Raw genomic sequence first — 17,640 nt, 5'->3', positions numbered from 1 at the left:
CCCAAAGATCTTGGACTATTGTGTTTTCATTTTCATTTGCCTCCATGTATTTTTTTAATTTCTCCTTGGCCTACTGGTTGTTAGGTATTATGTTTTTTAGCCTCCACATGTTTGTGAGTTTTTTCCTTATAATTGATTTCTAGTTTCATACTATTGTGGTCAGAAAAGATGCACAGTATAATTCCAGTCTCCATAAATTTATTGAGACATCTTCTGCAACTTAACATGTGATCTCTTCTGGAGTGTTTCCTGTGTAATTGAAAAGAGTGTGTATTCTGTTGTTTTTGATGGAATGTTCTGTATATATTTGTTATGTCTATCTGGTCTAATGTGTAATTCAAAAACACTGTTTCCTTATTGATTTTTCTGCTGGATGATCTATTCAATGATGTAAGTGGGTGTTAAAGTCCCCTACTATTATTGTATTAACATAAATTTTTCTCTGTCTGTTAATATTTGCTTTATGTATTTAGGTGCTCTGATGTTGGGTGTGTAGATATTTATAATTATTATATCATCTTATTGATTAATACCTTTGTCATTATGTAATGCCCTTTTTTGGTCTTTGTTTTGAAGTCTACTTTGTCTGATTAACTACTGCTACCTGGATTTTTTTTTTTTTCCCCTTCTTCCATTTGGATGGTAAATGTTTTTCCAGCCTTGTATGGGTCTTTAGATCTGAAGTAAGTCTTTTGTAGGCTTACTTATATGTAGGCAGCATACAAATGTGTTTTTTTTTTTTATTAATCCATTCTTCATGCTGCCCCCCCCCCATATCTTTTGACTGGAGCATTGGGACTATTTACATTTAAAGAAATTATTGATAGTTATGTACTTTTTGCCATTTTTCATTGTTTTGTACTTGTTCTTGTGGTTTTTCAGTTTCTTGCTCTCTCTGTGACTGAATTTCTGTAGTGTTATGTTTGGCTTTCTTTTATGTTTTGTGTATTAAAGGTTTAGCTTTGTATTTACAATTAGGTTCATATATATCATCCTAAGCTTATGGCATTCTATATCTATATTAAGTTGATGTATACCACATCTTCCTTATGTATTCATCTATCGATGGACACTTAGGTTGTTTCCCAGTCTTGGCTATTATAAATAATGCTGCAATAAACATAAGGGTGCTTATCTTTTCAAATTAGTGTTTTTGTTTTCTTTAGGTAAACACCCAGTAGTGGAATTACTGATCACCTGGTAATTCTATTTTGAACTTTTTGAGGGACCTCCATATTGTTTTCCATAATGGCTGCACAAATGTACATTCCTACTGAAGTGTACAAGGGTTCTCTTTTCTGTCTTTGCCAACATGTGTTATTTCTTGTCTTTTTGATATTAGTTATTCTGACTGGTGTGAGGTGGCATCTCATTGTGGTTTTAATTTGCATTTCCCTGACAATTAGTAATGTTGAGCATCTTTTCATTTAACTATTGACCATCTGTACGTCATCTTTGAAAAAAGCCAATTCAGATCTTCTGCATTTCTTAATCAGATTATTTGGGGTTTTTCTGGTATTGAGTTGCAGAAGTTCTTTATATATTTTGGATATTAACACTTAATTAGATGTATCATTTACAAAAATCTTCTCCTCCTCCTCAGTTGCTTACCATTTTGTTTTGTTAGTGGTTTTCTTTGCTGTGCAAAGCCTCTTAATTGATGTATTCCCAATAGTTTATTTTTACTCCCATTTCCTTTGCCTTAGGAGAGAGTGAGTCAGAAAAATATTGCTAAGGCTGATGTTTGAAATTACTGCCTGTATTTTCTTTTAAGAGCTTTACAGTTTCAGATCTCATTTAGGTATTTAGTCCATTTTCACATTATTTTTATGGGTGGTGTAAGAAAGTGGTTCAGTTTCATTCTTTTGCATGTAGCTGCCCAATTTTTCCCAATACTATTTGTTGAAGAGACGTCTTTCCCCCATTGTATATTCTTGCCTCCTTTGTCATAGATTAATTGACCCTAAAATATGAGTTTATTCCTGGGCTCTCTATTCTTTGGATATGTAGGTCTATGCTTGTGCCAGTACTATGTTATATTAGTTACTACAGCTTTGTGGTATAGTTTGAAATCTGGAATTGTGATATCTCTAGTTTTGTTCTTCTTTCTTTAGATAATTTTTGGCTTTTGGGGGTCTTTTTTAGTTCCATGCAAATTTTAGTATTTGTTTTAGTTTTGTGAAAAATGACATTGGTATCTTGATGGGGATTGCATTAAATCTGTAGATTGCTTTGGGTAGTATACTGTGCCCGTCCTTTCAAGGCCTTCTTTTCTTCCTATTTCTAAATTCCCAATAAATGTATCCAACAACTACTTCATTGTCCATCAGAGCTCCATAAAAGCATAAAATATATTCCTAGCTTCACTTTCTTCTTCTTCTTTACCTTCTATAGCTTAGGAATTATTAAACCCAACTGAATCACGTTCTAATATCTTTTATAGTAATTGCTTCCTTTATCCCAATATCACTATTAGATTCTAGAATATAATATTGACTCTTCTAATTTCTTCATAATGCTAACAGATGTAGCCTTTTTAGAGCACAGATATGACTGTATAAAAACTTTTGCTGGTTCAATAGAGTCTCAACCTACTTTTCAGTATCCTCTCCCATCTCTTCTCCTGGCCTCACATTCAGTCATGTGGGACCACTTGCTACTTCCTAAATGTGCATATGCCTTCCCCTCTTTTCCTACCAAATGAATTCCTACTCATTTCAAGGGCCAAATGAAACTTTAATTCTTACATAGTGATTTTCCTAATCATCCCAAATTTGAATTAAGTATTCCCACTTTAATGCTTCCCTATCACTTTAAAAAATATTTCCATTTCCTTAATTTGAGCATTTTTGTCATTCTAATGTTTATAGTATTATGAGGTGTACGTATTTGTCTTCACCATTAGGCTGTGAGCAGGACCGTGTCCTCGTCATTATTATCCTCATACCCTAACCTGGGACTTGGCCCATCAGGGGCCTAGGGGAACATAGCCACTACAGTTGGCAAAGTTTTATTGTTATTTCATATATCCTTAATGTCCACAGAAAAAAAATTCTGAATTAGAAATGGAATTTCAGTTTTCTTTTTCTTGCATGTACTCTACATGCAACTTCCATTAGTCGTTTCTTAATTCATTGCTTCCCTTTCTGGTACTCAATTTTATTCTGTTTTTATTCTTTTTCCAGAGGTCTTACCTCTTATTTGTTTTTAATAAGGAAAAATCTAGTTCTGGATATCTGCTTCCCTCCTATTCCATTTCATTTTGAATGGTCTTTATGTTCCAGAGAAGCTTTGGCAATTTGAGTCCAGTGAAAATAAGAAATGGTTTTTGACATAGCATAGAATGTGCTTACAGCTGACTTCAAGAACTAAATAAGAGGTGAACTATTTTCTGAGCTGTAAGTGACTTTTAAATTGCTCATGAAAATAGCAAAGCCTTGGCAGAGAAACCAGATGACTTTGAGTGGATAATGGGTGAGAAAGCTTTTGTCGTGTGGGATAGTTATCTTATGAGATTATAATTCAGCCATATGTAATAGTGATTGAAGGGTATCTGTGAAGTGAAATGTAGGTTGATGGCTTCAGTTCATTTTCCAATAGAGAAATGTCAGAATTTAAATGAACCCCAAACGGTTATAGGAAGCTGTGTCTTCTAAAGGAAAAATTATTGAATGGGGAAAACTGACTTGGTCCTGGATTACCAATGGAAACATATGCTTGAAAGCTGATTTAACTCTTTCTCTCATAATGTACGCACTGGATGTGGAGTTTATACAGTGCAGACCAGAAGTGAGGCAATCAGAAAGGAGCAGGGAAAAGAAGACCTGTTCTGACCTCTTATAGACACACACACTATTCACTGCTATATTTAGATGTTGCCATTCTATGCAATCTTAATTGTCAAATAAATACTTAATTTTTTATTTCAGGAATATTTTGGTTGCATGCAAATAAAGTGAAAGCATTCAAAATCTTCTTTCCCTCTCTTAATTGCTTTAGAGGAAATAAAAATTCAAGGAATTGTCAACCTTTTAATTTAATGTACACAATCCAGTTTTAATTTTAATTAAACCCCAAATATTTTTGAAAGTCTATTATATTATATGCTGAGCATTAATATGTGGTACTGACAAGAATGCAAAGCTATTACAGGGCTTTTGTGAGAAAGCACAAAGGAGAAATTTATTTAGCGGCTGTTTGTAAGCTATATAAGAAAATTTAAATGTCATTTATAACAATTATTATATAGATGTCCTATGTCCCAGAACTCATAATCTAATGGGGACACATGTTTCTAAAATATTAATCCTAACAGGGCTTGAATGAGTACACAACCAAATTTTGTAGGAACTTCGAGGGAGAATGAAATTTATTTAGGAAATTTGGAAAGCCTTCTTAGAATAGGTAATATATAGACTATTTTGTAAAAAAAAAAAAAAAAAAGTTTAAAAAAAGTTATGCTGATTTTCTCAGTGTTTGTTTTATTGTTTTCATATCATTTCATCAATATCAGTTTTTAAATGTACCTGATAAAGAGGCACAAAGAATTATTTTCTAAGTTACCTTTTATAAAGCTTGCCAAGTTATTTACCTTTGAAATTTTCCTCCCAAAAGAGAAAGCCAGAAGAATTTAAGAAGTGTGTATTTATATTCTGAAAATATTTCTAGATATACATATACAGATACATGTGTGTATAGTTGTATTATATGTTATGTGTCTGTATATATGTCAAAGCTTATATATCTTTGTCAAAACTCATCTCTCCACTAGAGAAGCATTTCAACCCATATGCAACATTAATTTTTAAATTACCTTCTCCTTCTGGTGTACCAGAGGCTGAGAAGATAGAAACATCTGCCTATAATAACAACTAATATATAAGTGTTTATCATTTCTAATCAATTTCTTTGCAATTTATCATATTCTCATTAATGACTTATGAACTAGGTATTCACTCCCTTTCTATAAAGACGATTGGGCTGGCATGTGAATCCAAGATAAATGTCTCCAGTGCCCATGTTCTCCATTACAATGCTGTATTTCCTCTCTGCAAGTGAGGATTATTCTTAGATCTCTATTCCTCCTCTTGCCTAAATCATTCTCTAGATGTTACTTAACCACTTGGGGAGACTCAGTTTTCTATCTGGTTCACCGCTATACTATTTCAAATATGGTTCACCGCTATACTATTTCTACTTTTGCTTTTCAAAAGCAAAGTAGAAACATTCTGTCAAAATGAATTTCCATAAAGTGAATCAAGTTTTTGAGTATCATAAAATCAGAGGTGTGTTTCTATAGGGAAAAATATTTCCCAGTAAGTAATGACAAAGTTTTGATAAGGAGAGGATTAAGATGATAGCTAGTCCAGATTCATTTGGAAACCAAAAAATCAGTACGGAATTACTATCTTGAGATGGAAAGTATACTTCCCCATTGGAGTACCCTGTGGACTCTCAAATGCTTCCTTTGTCTTCATTTGCTCACCTCACCATTCCTGCTGGGTCCTGGTTAATAAACCATGATATCCAAACACAGATCTGCCCCGATTGCCTCTACATAGAACAGTTCTCAGAATTTTTGTATCTGATTTGCATTTGCAGTGTCTGCTTCAGTTGGACTGCCAACACACATTTCAACTAGAATTTCCACCATATTCTTTTATTTCTAACAGGTTTTTATTGAGAACTGTGGTGGATTGAATAACTGTGCTCAATTCTTCACTCCTTTGGACTAGTACTGCACATCAACACTCCTGGCATGGGTTCAGGTAGGCTGAGTACTGTATTTCCTGCTGTTGACTTTGGGGTTACCCAGATGATTTGCTTCAGTGAAGGGGATGCTAGCACATGTGATGTCGATGGAGGTTTGGCAGTGGTCTTTACGCCTTTGTCATGAGAAAAATGTGCTATAGGTAAGTGTATAAATATGTATTTGGTCTTTGTCCTGTGTAAGTGGATACCTGAAGTGCTTCATTGGTGTCTGATTAGGGATAGTTTTGTGAGACTGATCCCCTAACCTGTGCTAATTCCAGGTAGTTAGAATCAGAATTGAATTAAACTGTGGAACACCTGGGTAGGGAGTTGGAGAACTGGTAGTTGGTGTGGGGAAAACCACACACATTTAGTGTCAGAAGTGTTGTGAGTAAAAATAGTTCAGAAGTAGTGTTTGAACCAACAAGAAGAGACACACAGACCAGGCCTAGACCAAACCTGTAGCTTAGAGCTAAGCTGAGCCCAAGTCAGTTGAAACCCAGCCAACCCAACAATGTATAAAGGAAAAATACTTGTTTTTTTTTAAATTTTTTTTTTTTATTTATTGACGGAGAGAGAGAGATCACAAGTAGGCAGAGAGGCAAGCAGAGAGAGAGGAGGAAGCAGGCTCTCCGCTGAGAAGAGAGCCCGATGCGGGGCTTGATCCCAGGACCCTGAGATCATGACCTGAGCTGAAGGCAGAGGCTTAACCCACTGAGCCACCCAGGCGCCCCAATACTTGTTTTTTTTTTTTTAAACCACTGTGTTTTATTGTGGTTTGTTACACAGCATAAACTGATGTGGAATTGTGTGCCAGGTACTCTTTTAAGCAGTGGGTGGCTTATCTTAGAATTCTGTAGATTTGCATTTGTATAATGAAAGGTAAGTTACCTGTCTTTTTCTTGAAGTACAGAATTTCACACACTGAACACATTATATGTAATTATACATATAAATATGACAGGAACAGCTGTACAGGTTTAAAGAATTTGATAATACAAAGATGGGAAAGAGAGGGCAGTTAAACAATTAGACAAGACCTTGTAGGTTACCCTCAGTTTTGCAGAAATCCCTAAACCATTTTTTTTAGTGCACTCCAGAATTGATGAGCCTCTCAGGAGCTGATACACAATAACAGAAATGGTAAAAGAAACTAATGCACAAACTGCAGAACAATTGCTGCTTCTATTATGAGAGATATTCCCTTTTTAATGACTATGATACATATATCATATCCACTTCCCTAGATACACCTTCCTAATATCATGTATCAGGGAAGTACAATCATCACATACACCAGTTACGATAGGTTTGGCTACATACAGCAGATAACTACCAAATAAAATATTTTTAACAAGATAGAAATTTGTTTCTCTCATTGTAAAGAAATCTGCAAATATCCAATCCAGTGCTGATATGGCATATAGGTTTCATCAGGGACCTACACCCTTATCTCTCTGTTACATCATTTTCAGCATGTAGCCCCCATCTTCAAAATTGAAAGCCCAAGATGCTAAAACTCCAGGTATTACTTCCATATTCCAGGGAGCACAAGATGGAGGAAGGAAAGCAATGGAGGAAGGGAAAGAAATCTTCCCTGAATTTCACTTATATCACATTTACTAGAATTTATTATTGTAACTGGTGCAAGAGAATCTCAAAATTTTAATCTTTAAATGCACACATGCATTGCTGTCCTGATTACTATTTTTGCTACTAAGGGAAAATTGGATGTTGAACAAAGCAGGTAACAATCTCTGCTTACCATATCTGTCTCATTCTAGTTGTCTATTTCACATTTTCTTGTTCCCTTAAATCAGATGCATTGTACTAACATGGACATATACATTACTTTTTTCCTGAAAACACATTGTTAAATTGATAGAATGAATTTTTTATGTGGTAATGTTATGAATATTCTTAGTGAGAATAAAATCAGAGCACAGAGAGTTTTGTAGGCTATAGTAAAGTCTTGTGAATTACCCTGTCCCACAAAAGGGATAACATTTTCAGGATTAAAGTATTTGAGTCTGTTAGACTCAGAGTGTCTATTCCATGAGCAGGAAACTTCAATTTTGACCTTCAGGTCTCCCCTTTTCTAGAATCCTTGCAATCTCCCCTCCTAAGATGGTATCTGGCTAGGGAAACCTTTGGTTTGGGCCATCTTTGCTCTGGTCTTTCCGCTCTGTGATTACTCTCTGTTCATTTTGATTGAACTTCTCTATTGTCAAGGTTTTCCAGACAGGATGAGTTAAACTATTTATTGGGATTTGTGATTTCTATACAAAACTACTTGCATCCACTATGTGTTAATTTTAACTAGTTTAACTAGTGAAGTTCACCTCACTTCCTAGCTCCAGGAACATCTGTCTTTTTCAAGTAGTTCTAACATGAGCCACATTCCTTAGCCCAAAGAAAAATTGTCCATGTATTCAATTCGGAAAAAACTTCCAGTAATTCTTTAATTTCTGAATTCACAAAGTCATAGCTTCAGATAAGAAGGGAAAAGAAAGATATACATTAATCCTTGTGACTTGTTTCATAAAATCACTTATGAATTTATTATGTTTCCTATATTCTTAAAAGGTATAAAATCTGTTGAAGGTTTTTCTTCATTTCTCTTACAAGCAAATGCTTTATGTGCTAAAGATACATTTTGCTATATATTTGGCAAGCTAATTTAGGTACAGCATTTGAGATCCTTTGTTGCTTAGGGTTACTACTGATAAGAATAAAGCAACTATATTTTATTAAAAATAAGACATCATCAGTTTTAAAATCCTGATTTCTGCCATGTGAAAGTGTGGGGAGAAATGTGCATCTTAGAATCACTGAAATATGACTTAGCAGAATTTTTAATGACAATTACTAGTACTTAAAATATAAACTATAGATTATAAAGCCTGTAGGTAGAGGACTATGTAAAACTAGGAGGTCGAGAGTCTGGAATTAAAAATATTAGAGTGTTCCAATTCTAGAAAACATATGCTTATGTTTGCACATAGCTCATGTACATCAAAGTTTGTTATGGAAACTCACAATCTTTGTACTTATCAGAGACTTGGAGAGGGTAATGGCTGAAAGTTTAAACATCATTAAAAGCATGGGGTTGGGGGAAATTGGAGGGGCAGACAAACCATGAGAGACAGGACTCTGAGAAACAAACTGAGGGTTTGGGGACAGGTGGGGGTAGGGTGAGCCTGGTGGTGGGTATTATGGAGGGCACTTACTGCATGGAGCACTGGGTGTGGTGCATAAACAATGAATCTTGGAACACTGAAAAAAATTAAATTAAAAAAAAAAAAGACATGGAGTTAACTAGCAAATATTTAACTGCCTAGACCAAGAAATCAACCACTAAAGAGAAGAAAATCAAGCTTCTATCTTCTATAGTTCTTGAGCTTTCCAGGTTCACCCTTTGTCACAGAAGGAATGAATTTGCCAGTGTGCATAGTGAAGTGTCTGCTGTAGGCAATGTAGGTCTCTGTAACTCTCAAAGACTATTCTATTGTGCTTTAATTTCATATTTCTCCATAATTCATACTCTTAGTTCAGTTGCTTCCCCAAACTGTATGAACCCTATGAGCACACAAGAATTATTGAGTGTTTATTCTTTTTTTTTTTTTAAAGATTTTATTTATTTATTTGAGACCCAGAGAGCGCCCACAGCAGCGGGAGCAACAGGCAGAGGAAAAGGGAGAAGCAGGCTCCCTGCTGAGTAAGGAGCCCAATGTGGAGCTTGATCCCAGGATCCTGGGATCTTGACCTGAGCTGAAGGCAGATGTTTAATGGACTGAACCATCCAGGCACCCCTTGAGTGTTTATTCTGTGCCAGGCACTCTGTGAGGAAGTGTGGATAAATGAAGAAATTCTCTTGGCCATCACGTGAGCAGTCTTACAGTAATGCCATAATAGCACTTCTACAGCTTATAAACTTAATAGTACAACTAGTGGCCCAAAGGAGAATATAATCCTAATTTAGGGGGTTAGGAGATGGAGATATGGCAATTGAGACTTGAGAATAAAAAGGCAGGAATTTAGCAGGGTTACACAGTGAGAGGGTAATGGTTCCATTTCAAGTAAAGTGAACATGGGCGCATCTTTGTTTTTTATGTTTGTCTCACTTATTAGACGTTCTAGAATGAGGACCTCAAATTCTGGTAATAGCTAAGTGTGGGGCAAGTGTTTTTTTCAGTGAAAATTATTGATCTACTCTAGAGAGCTTTGAGAATGGTCAAGAAACCAGTTAGTGCGTCTCACTTTGTTAGACATGAGAACCACTTGGAGTTCTTGTTCCTATCATTACTTGAGTTGCTGTTTCAGTAGGTCTGGAGGGGAGGCCAGAAATTTGCATTTTCAATATGCCCTATCCCCAACTCCTAAACCCCGTTGTGACTCTAATGTAGGGGGTCTACAGAGTGCAGAGATGGAGGTAGAAAAGAATTTGTGGATACTTTGGAGATACTTCCATGCTGGTTCTTATCAACTACCTACAGCTCACCAAATATACCTCAAGGTGTACCACCTCTCAGCCATCAAAAGCTTTTTAATCAACCTTAACTTCTGCTGCTCAGACCTGTAAGTTAATTTTCTGGCAAATATGATGAGAGGAAAATAAATCTGCCTCCTGAGACTTAACAGGTCTTCTTGATTTCTAAGTATTAGCATGTTTTTCAAGTTCTGTGAAGCTGAAAAGTGCTAAAAAAGCTCCAGGATTAGTCAATTCTCTTTAAAAAATTTTTTTCCAGTGGCACAATACTTACCTTGAAAGATGAAAATTTCCACCTAAGGCGTTTTTTTTTCCTATATTTTGTAATCACAATTGAGAATTTATGCCAACTCTACCTTTTTTAGCTATTCAATGAAACCTTTCTAAACTGAGTTGAAAATAATTCCATCATGCCTTTAACACCCACTTGCTCTAATTTAACTCCATTTGTCTCTCCTGTACTTACTCTTTATTTTCTTGAGCATTCCAGCTGTTAACATTAAATCTAATTTTTGAATGTCAGCCATGTCAAAGCAAGCCTTAATCCTTTTAATGTTAACCTATCACCAGCTCAAAGCTGCTTTATATCATGAGATATAGCTGTGTTTCCAACCCTGTGGGCATGGAGTGTGATTACACACACACGCTAGAGCTTCCCTATAACACTACTTTGGTGTAGTCTGGAATTTTATGTGGGGTAGGTAGGGATTAAACCCCATCCAAAGTGCTTTGGTTACACAAATAGAAAAAGGCTTTGTTACAAGGTGGTAGTGCTGCAGAAGTATTGGAAAGAATGTTGGCTATCATCTAGTCTTACACCTTTGTGGTTTTTTTTGTTTTGTTTTTTTTGTTTTGTTTTTGTTTTCTTGTTTTGTTTTGTTTTGTTTTGTCTAAGAAAGAGTAGAATGTCATGGACAAAGCATACAGTTAATGACAGAGGTTTTGAAACCAGAACCAAACAAGAAATACTTTATTAATAGACCTAAATGTCATTGTCGTTTACACTCTTCTTTCTCTCTTTCTCTCTTGAATGAAATGCAATTAAAAAACATTACTCTTCTTATACCTCCCATTTGGACAATTTTTGAGGTTCAAGAAAGTCAACTGTGTCTTGAAAGTTTGGCATAGATTTTTCTCCTATGCTTTCAGACCAGATATACTTCACGTTTAGAAAACTGATCAATGAGGGACGCCTGGGTGGCTCAGTTGGTTAAGCAGCTGCCTTCGGCTCAGGTCATGATCCCAGCGTCCTGGGATCGAGTCCCGCATCAGGCTCCTTGCTCGGCAGGGAGCCTGCTTCTCCCTCTGCCTCTGCCTGCCATTCTGTCTGCCTGTGCTCGCTCTCTCTCTCTCTCTCTCTGATAAATAAATAAAATCTTTAAAAAAAAAAAAAGAAAACTGATCAATGAAACAGGCCATTGTCATTGGCTAAAACAAATGTAGAAGGAACTTACAGTAAAGTACACGTGACTTTTTTTGTGACTTTTTTTGTTAGTCTTTTGGGACACTGAGCTTTGTTACAGTGATATACTAATAAAGAATTCTATTTATGAGGAAGATCACCAAATGAAAAATAAGTACCATTGCCATTTTATTTTATGGCTCTTGGTGCAATATAATTAGAACTTTAGTAAGAGATTGTATCTTAATTAAAAGAAAGAAATGACAAATATACTTTTCAATGAGGGTGAATAGACATAAAATACACAGGTTAACTGTCCAGTTAAATGGGTCACATTAAAGAGCCAATCTTAGAAAAAGATAAAGAAAAGAGTCTTCTATTCATATTGTGTATCTTCATACTGAGGTTAACAGTCAGTCACAGTATTTTTCCTAGAGGAATGCATGGCCGCCTAGGAAGGGAAGAACAATACCAAAAATGTTAACTATAAGTCCTACAAGAAAATTCAGTTCAAAGTCTGCTGAGACCTTTAGGGGAGAGTAATTAATTTTGTTTTGGAAGTTGGAAAAGGCTTCAGGAGGGGTATAATGTTTGAAAAAAGTACAAGCTCAATAAAAAATACCAAGCAGATGTTTTTTAAAGGTATAAATGCAGCAGCATGATATTTTTTTCCTGAGCATTAGAAAGGCTCTTTTATGAAGCATAATTAAAATAATGATTTCTATAGAATAAATTTTCCACATCCCATCTCTCCGACTGAGAGAATAATGCCTGCCTTTTGTTTTTATTTACTATTTTGTCAGTCTTTCCATTAAGTCTGGTTTCTATAGTTCATGATTTTTTTTTATATCACTTATTTGGATAGGAGCTTCTTGAAAAAGCTGGTCTACGTTTTCCCCTAGAAGAGTCACTTTATATCTCTTATATAATTAACATTCTTCTCTCTCCCTTTCCCATTTATTTTTTTTATAATATTTTAGTTCTCAGGTTATAAAGAACTAGCAACAATGATATATATTAATATTTTTATATTTTACTTTGTGATAAAATTAGAAACAAAATCCTAACCTCCTAGACCTAGATAATGGTCATTAGACCAATTGCTTATCATTTAAATTGTTGTCCAAGATTTGTTGCAGGACTCCTACCGACATATTCTGAGAAGTTTCATGATTTGAGACCCGAAAAGCAAGGAGTTAAAGAAAATCTTAGAGGATTAGATTGATCTCAAGGGATTTGGAAACCAGGCAGACGATCTGAAGATGAAAGGAAAGATTTGATTCTGTGCTGAATTACATGTTTTGAAGGAAATTACAGTGTAATTTTGTTCAGCTATAGATAAGGGTCCACAGCCTAAATTAGTAAAGTTCTTATAACTTATCTTTTAAAATCATCATTAAAAAGTATTTCTGAAACTGTGTCAATTGTGAGCAATCACCCTTGAGGTACATGGGTAATATAAAAGACCTAAAAAAGAAGAGCAATAGCAAACAGTGCATATTAAACATCCGTTGCAAAGGCTGGGAGTGGGGGCATCTAAAAGGCATGTCATTGCATTAAACATTTCCTCTGGGTTGGGGAGAAAGGGAAGGGGCAAACCACTGCTGTCATGCCTTATTTACACATTTCACAAAAGCATCGTCGTGTGCCAGTAAGCCTTGTGCTTCTAAGGGAGTTGTTACAGCCTTGAATTCTCTCACCCTACCCCGGAGGAGAAGGCCATATCTAACCAGGCCCCTAAGAGCAATACCTTGGAACCCCCTCTAACCCATTTATTAGATTTGGCCCCCAACTCAGTCATCAAGATAAATCAAGAAGAATGTTAATTATATAAGAGATATAAAACCTCAATCTAGGTTTAGTGTTGGCCAAACCAGTTAAGGTCATTGCTATCCATGGTTTCTAGGAAGAGCCTGTCTTGCTGCAAAACAGCATGTTCATTCCTCGGTTGCCAAGTGAATACCTGATTGGTGGGATATCCTACTGAATTCCTATTTCCCATTGGGACGTGCTTATAGAAAGTTAGAGTGGACCTTTGGTGGAAAAAAAAAAAAAAACACACAAAAACCCCAAACAAACAAACAAACCACCATTAATTGAACACACACACACTCACATCTACGTTCTTTCAGAAGCTCTCAACAGTAAAAGTGAAGGAAAAAGAAAGAAGGCAGTGAAACCTAGGGGGTTGTTGGGTGTGTGGTAACTGATGTAGTGGATCCAAGAAAGCCAGACCTTCGGTGGAAAAGTTTAGAAACGCACTGATATGCATTGCAGAATCTGCAAAGGATTTATGACGTTTCATCAGATGTCTAATAAAAGGTAGAGCTAAAAAAATGGATTTGGTTGACAGTCTAAGACCTTATCTCCACTCCCTTCTATAACCCCCCTTAAATCCTAGCATAGGTTTTGCCTGATTTAAGGAATGAACTACAAATGACAAAAACAAAACCAAAAACATGTATCTTGTTTGTTTGTTTTTGCATACTTTCTGTTAGAATCTTTACCTGGGTACTTTGAAGTTTTTTGCTGTTATGAATAATATATTCCTAAATTTTCACTTTTCTAACAGTTTGTTGCTGGTATAAAAAAATGGCACTGACTTTTGTTTACTGATCTTATAACTACTAACTTTGCTAAAATCTATGATTAATTACAATAATTTGGGTAGATTCCTTTGGATTTTTCCATTTTAACAATCTTATCTCTGAGTAATGACAATTGACTTTATTTTCAATCTTTAGAGATTTTCTTTTTTTTCTTTTTCTTCTTGGTGCATGAACTATGAAATTTAAGTCAAAGTTGAATAAAAATTATATTGGGAATAACTATAATGGTTCACTATTGATAATAATGTTTGCTATAACTTTTCTATATACACTGTGTTCAGGTTAAAGGAATTCCTTTGTATGCCTTACTCCCTAAAAATTTTTATAAAAAATTATTATTAAAGGTTATTAACTGCTTATTCTGCATTTATTGAAATTATATAAATTTTCTTTTATATGTTAATGTAATATATTACTTAATAGTATTAACTAATTAATTAGTAATTGATTAATTAATACTTAATGGTATTAATTAGTAATTAATTAATTAGAAATCACTTAATAATTACTATACTATACTTAATAATTTATAACATTAAATTAACTTGTATTCCTAGAATATATCCAACTCAGAGATGACAGATTATCTTTTTACTCATTGCTAAATTAAATTTGTTCTTTTTCTCTTTTAGAAACTTTTTTGCTCCTGCATTAATAAAAGATTGGCCTGTTTTCTCCCCTTTTAATTTTTATAACAAAAGAAATTAGATATAATTGGAGAGTCTTTTATTTTATTAATTGGAAGTTTAGGTTTGGAGTTATCTCTGTTTTGAATATTTTGTTGAACTCACCTATAAAATCACCTGGTCTTGCTATTTTCTTTGAGGGAGAATTATGAGCTAATGATCATTCTGATTTTTATTTCTGGTGCAATCTTGAGTCAATTTTGGTGACTTTTAAAAATATTTATTTCACCTGATTTTTCAGTTGTATTAGAGTTATTTATATTTTATTTCAATCTCTGCTGCCTCTTTAGCTATGCCCTTTTCAATTGCTAATATTTTGTGCAGCTTCCTTTGTTTCCCTAATCAATCTCACCTGAGGTTTGTCAACTTCATTAGATTTTTTTTCCTCAAAAAAACACTTTTGGCTTTGTCAATCCTTTCATATCTTTTTTTTTTTTTTTTTTACTTCATACTTTTCCATTTTTAATTTATTCTTTCTACACTTTCTGGGTTTATTTTGCTCATTTTCTAATATCTTAAATGCTTATGCAATTGACTTTGAGTTTTGCTTTTTTCCCCCACCTAATATAAGCATTTTAGACTTTTAATTTCCCTCTAAAAACTGTTGGCTACAGGAACGCCTGAGTGGCTCAGTTGGTTAAGCGTCTGCCTTTGGTTCAAGTCACGATCCCAGGGTTCTGGGATCAAGTTCCACATTGGACTCCCTGCTCCTTGGGGAGCCTGCTTCTCTCTCTCCCTGCTGCTCCCCTTACTTGTGCTCTCTCTCCCTCACTGACAAAAAGATAAATCAAGATTAAAAAAAACCAAAACCATTGCCTACATTTCAGAAGTCTTGAAACTTGGTATATTTACTAATGTACAGTTGCTTCTGTTGTTCTAGACGCTGACTTTGGTTGCTTATTTCCTGAAGTGTTAATCTTTTAACCTCATGTTAATTTTTTATTGCAATTTCCTAATCCTTGGGTTTCTATCTGGGAGAATTCTTTGAGGCCGGATTTTAAAGTGTATTTTTCCATAACTGTAGTACCTGAAGTTACAACATTGGATTCCTTTAAACTAAAATTTCAGTTTGTTTCCAGGCAGTACAAATTTTAGGGCAAATCTATGTAAAGATGACTTGTAGTTAAGAAATCTCAAGGGGGACTTTTCTTTTTTTCTTTATTTCTCCTCTATCCAGAGAGAAGGTTCAGACAAACATCTTTCCCTCTGTAAATCACTTTTGTTTTCTTATTCCCCCAGGGTAGGTGTCGCTCTCCAAGTGGTTCCAGTTTGATACAAGTGTCTCTGATCCTACCTTCCATTCTGATCTGGACCCTGGTTTTGGCTTCTGTTCCACCAAACACAAGGCCAGTTAAAAACTCATATAAGGCTATTAGAATGAGCAGATACCCTCAAGGATGAGGCCGGCTCCAGTGCTCACCTAATCCTCATGGAACCACCCTTGCTCATTGTTGGTCTCCTCTGTTTCCATTTCTTATCTTCCAGCTCGGCTCAGCTATACTCTGAGAGAGATTTTTTAAAAATATTTTACTTTGTATTATTATTCTTGTTTCTGAAGGGATTTCTCTGCATATGTAGTCTGCCATACTTCTGGAAAGGGAAGACCAAATTTGTGACACTTTCTGTTGTAATTTATAGAAAACTCAGATCAGTTTGCCTTAAAGAGACATAGATAAAAACTCCAGAAATATGGTGACTTTTCTGTTTCATTTGAGTTAGCATATAAATTATAGCCTCAAAGCCATAGATTGTCTCTTTACTCTGCCTTTTACGATGTTAGCTTCAATCCAAAGCTATCTGTCTCCCCAACATAGTCACAAAATGGCTGCCAATTACTTGCAGAGCTGCACATTTCACTATTCACATTCAGGTAGGAACAGCCAGTCCCTTCTCTAACCATCAAATGAGCTTCCTGAACTATTCCCAATGAAACTCAATGAAAACACTGAACCACATTTTATAGCCAAAGAAATGTCATGTTCAGGGTGACTTTGTTACTGGAAACAATTACACCTGTCCCTTGTTTATGACTAATTCCTTCCTGAAACCCATGATGTTAAGTGAAAAGTCATTAAGTGGAAAACTAATTTCCATTAATTTTAAAAGAAAAATTACAATGCATTTTATCTCAATTTCCAATAACAATTGAGCAATACAAATAACTTTATGTAATTTTTTGAAATCCAGTAATTTGAAAGTAAATACAAATTTATACATAAAATAGGATGTAGTAAGAGTTTATCCTTCCACTTTCTCTAATTGTCCAATCTTTTGGGACTTTTTGCACTCCAAAAGCACTTAAAAGTTATATCATATAAAAACACTTTTAGGATAAAGTAAAAACTAAGCAAAAGAATGCTTTGAAACACATGGAAATAGTACATGTTCACAACAGACTAAGAGCTGTTGAAGCTGCAAACCTTTTATCCCCTTTATTTGGCATATATAAGCAAAGTCAATTATTTTGGGTATATCTAAACATTGCATGCAATTCAAATTAGGTTCATATGATATTGGATGACTAGAAAATGTTTGTGTTGAGTACACTGATGAGCATGTCTTCTCCTGAACCATAATCTTGAAAAATATTATTATATTACTTTATTTTTAGTGTGTTTCAGGATAAAAAGGAAAAGCCTCATGTAGATAAAAGGAATGTCTGAAAATGGTTTTGAATTTTCAAAAACTATATAATATTTTAGG

At 34.9% G+C, this 17,640-nt stretch overlaps 1 long non-coding RNA gene across 2 annotated transcripts in view; it reads left to right on the top strand.

Moving 5' to 3' along the window:
- Positions 1-17,640, top strand: part of LOC309864299 — a 140,084-nt gene that overhangs the window by 74,405 nt on the left and 48,039 nt on the right. For both annotated transcript variants that reach the window (XR_014311445.1, XR_014311446.1), the window contains one exon: positions 5,673-5,768. This is a non-coding gene — a long non-coding RNA (uncharacterized lncRNA). The remainder of the gene's footprint in view (positions 1-5,672; positions 5,769-17,640) is intronic.

The sequence above is a fragment of the Mustela nivalis genome (assembly GCF_964662115.1).
Source record: "Mustela nivalis genome assembly, chromosome: 5".
Lineage (NCBI taxonomy): Eukaryota > Metazoa > Chordata > Mammalia > Carnivora > Mustelidae > Mustela > Mustela nivalis.
The sequence above is the reverse complement of the archived record's forward strand: the minus strand, read 5'-3'. Positions and strand labels throughout refer to the sequence as shown.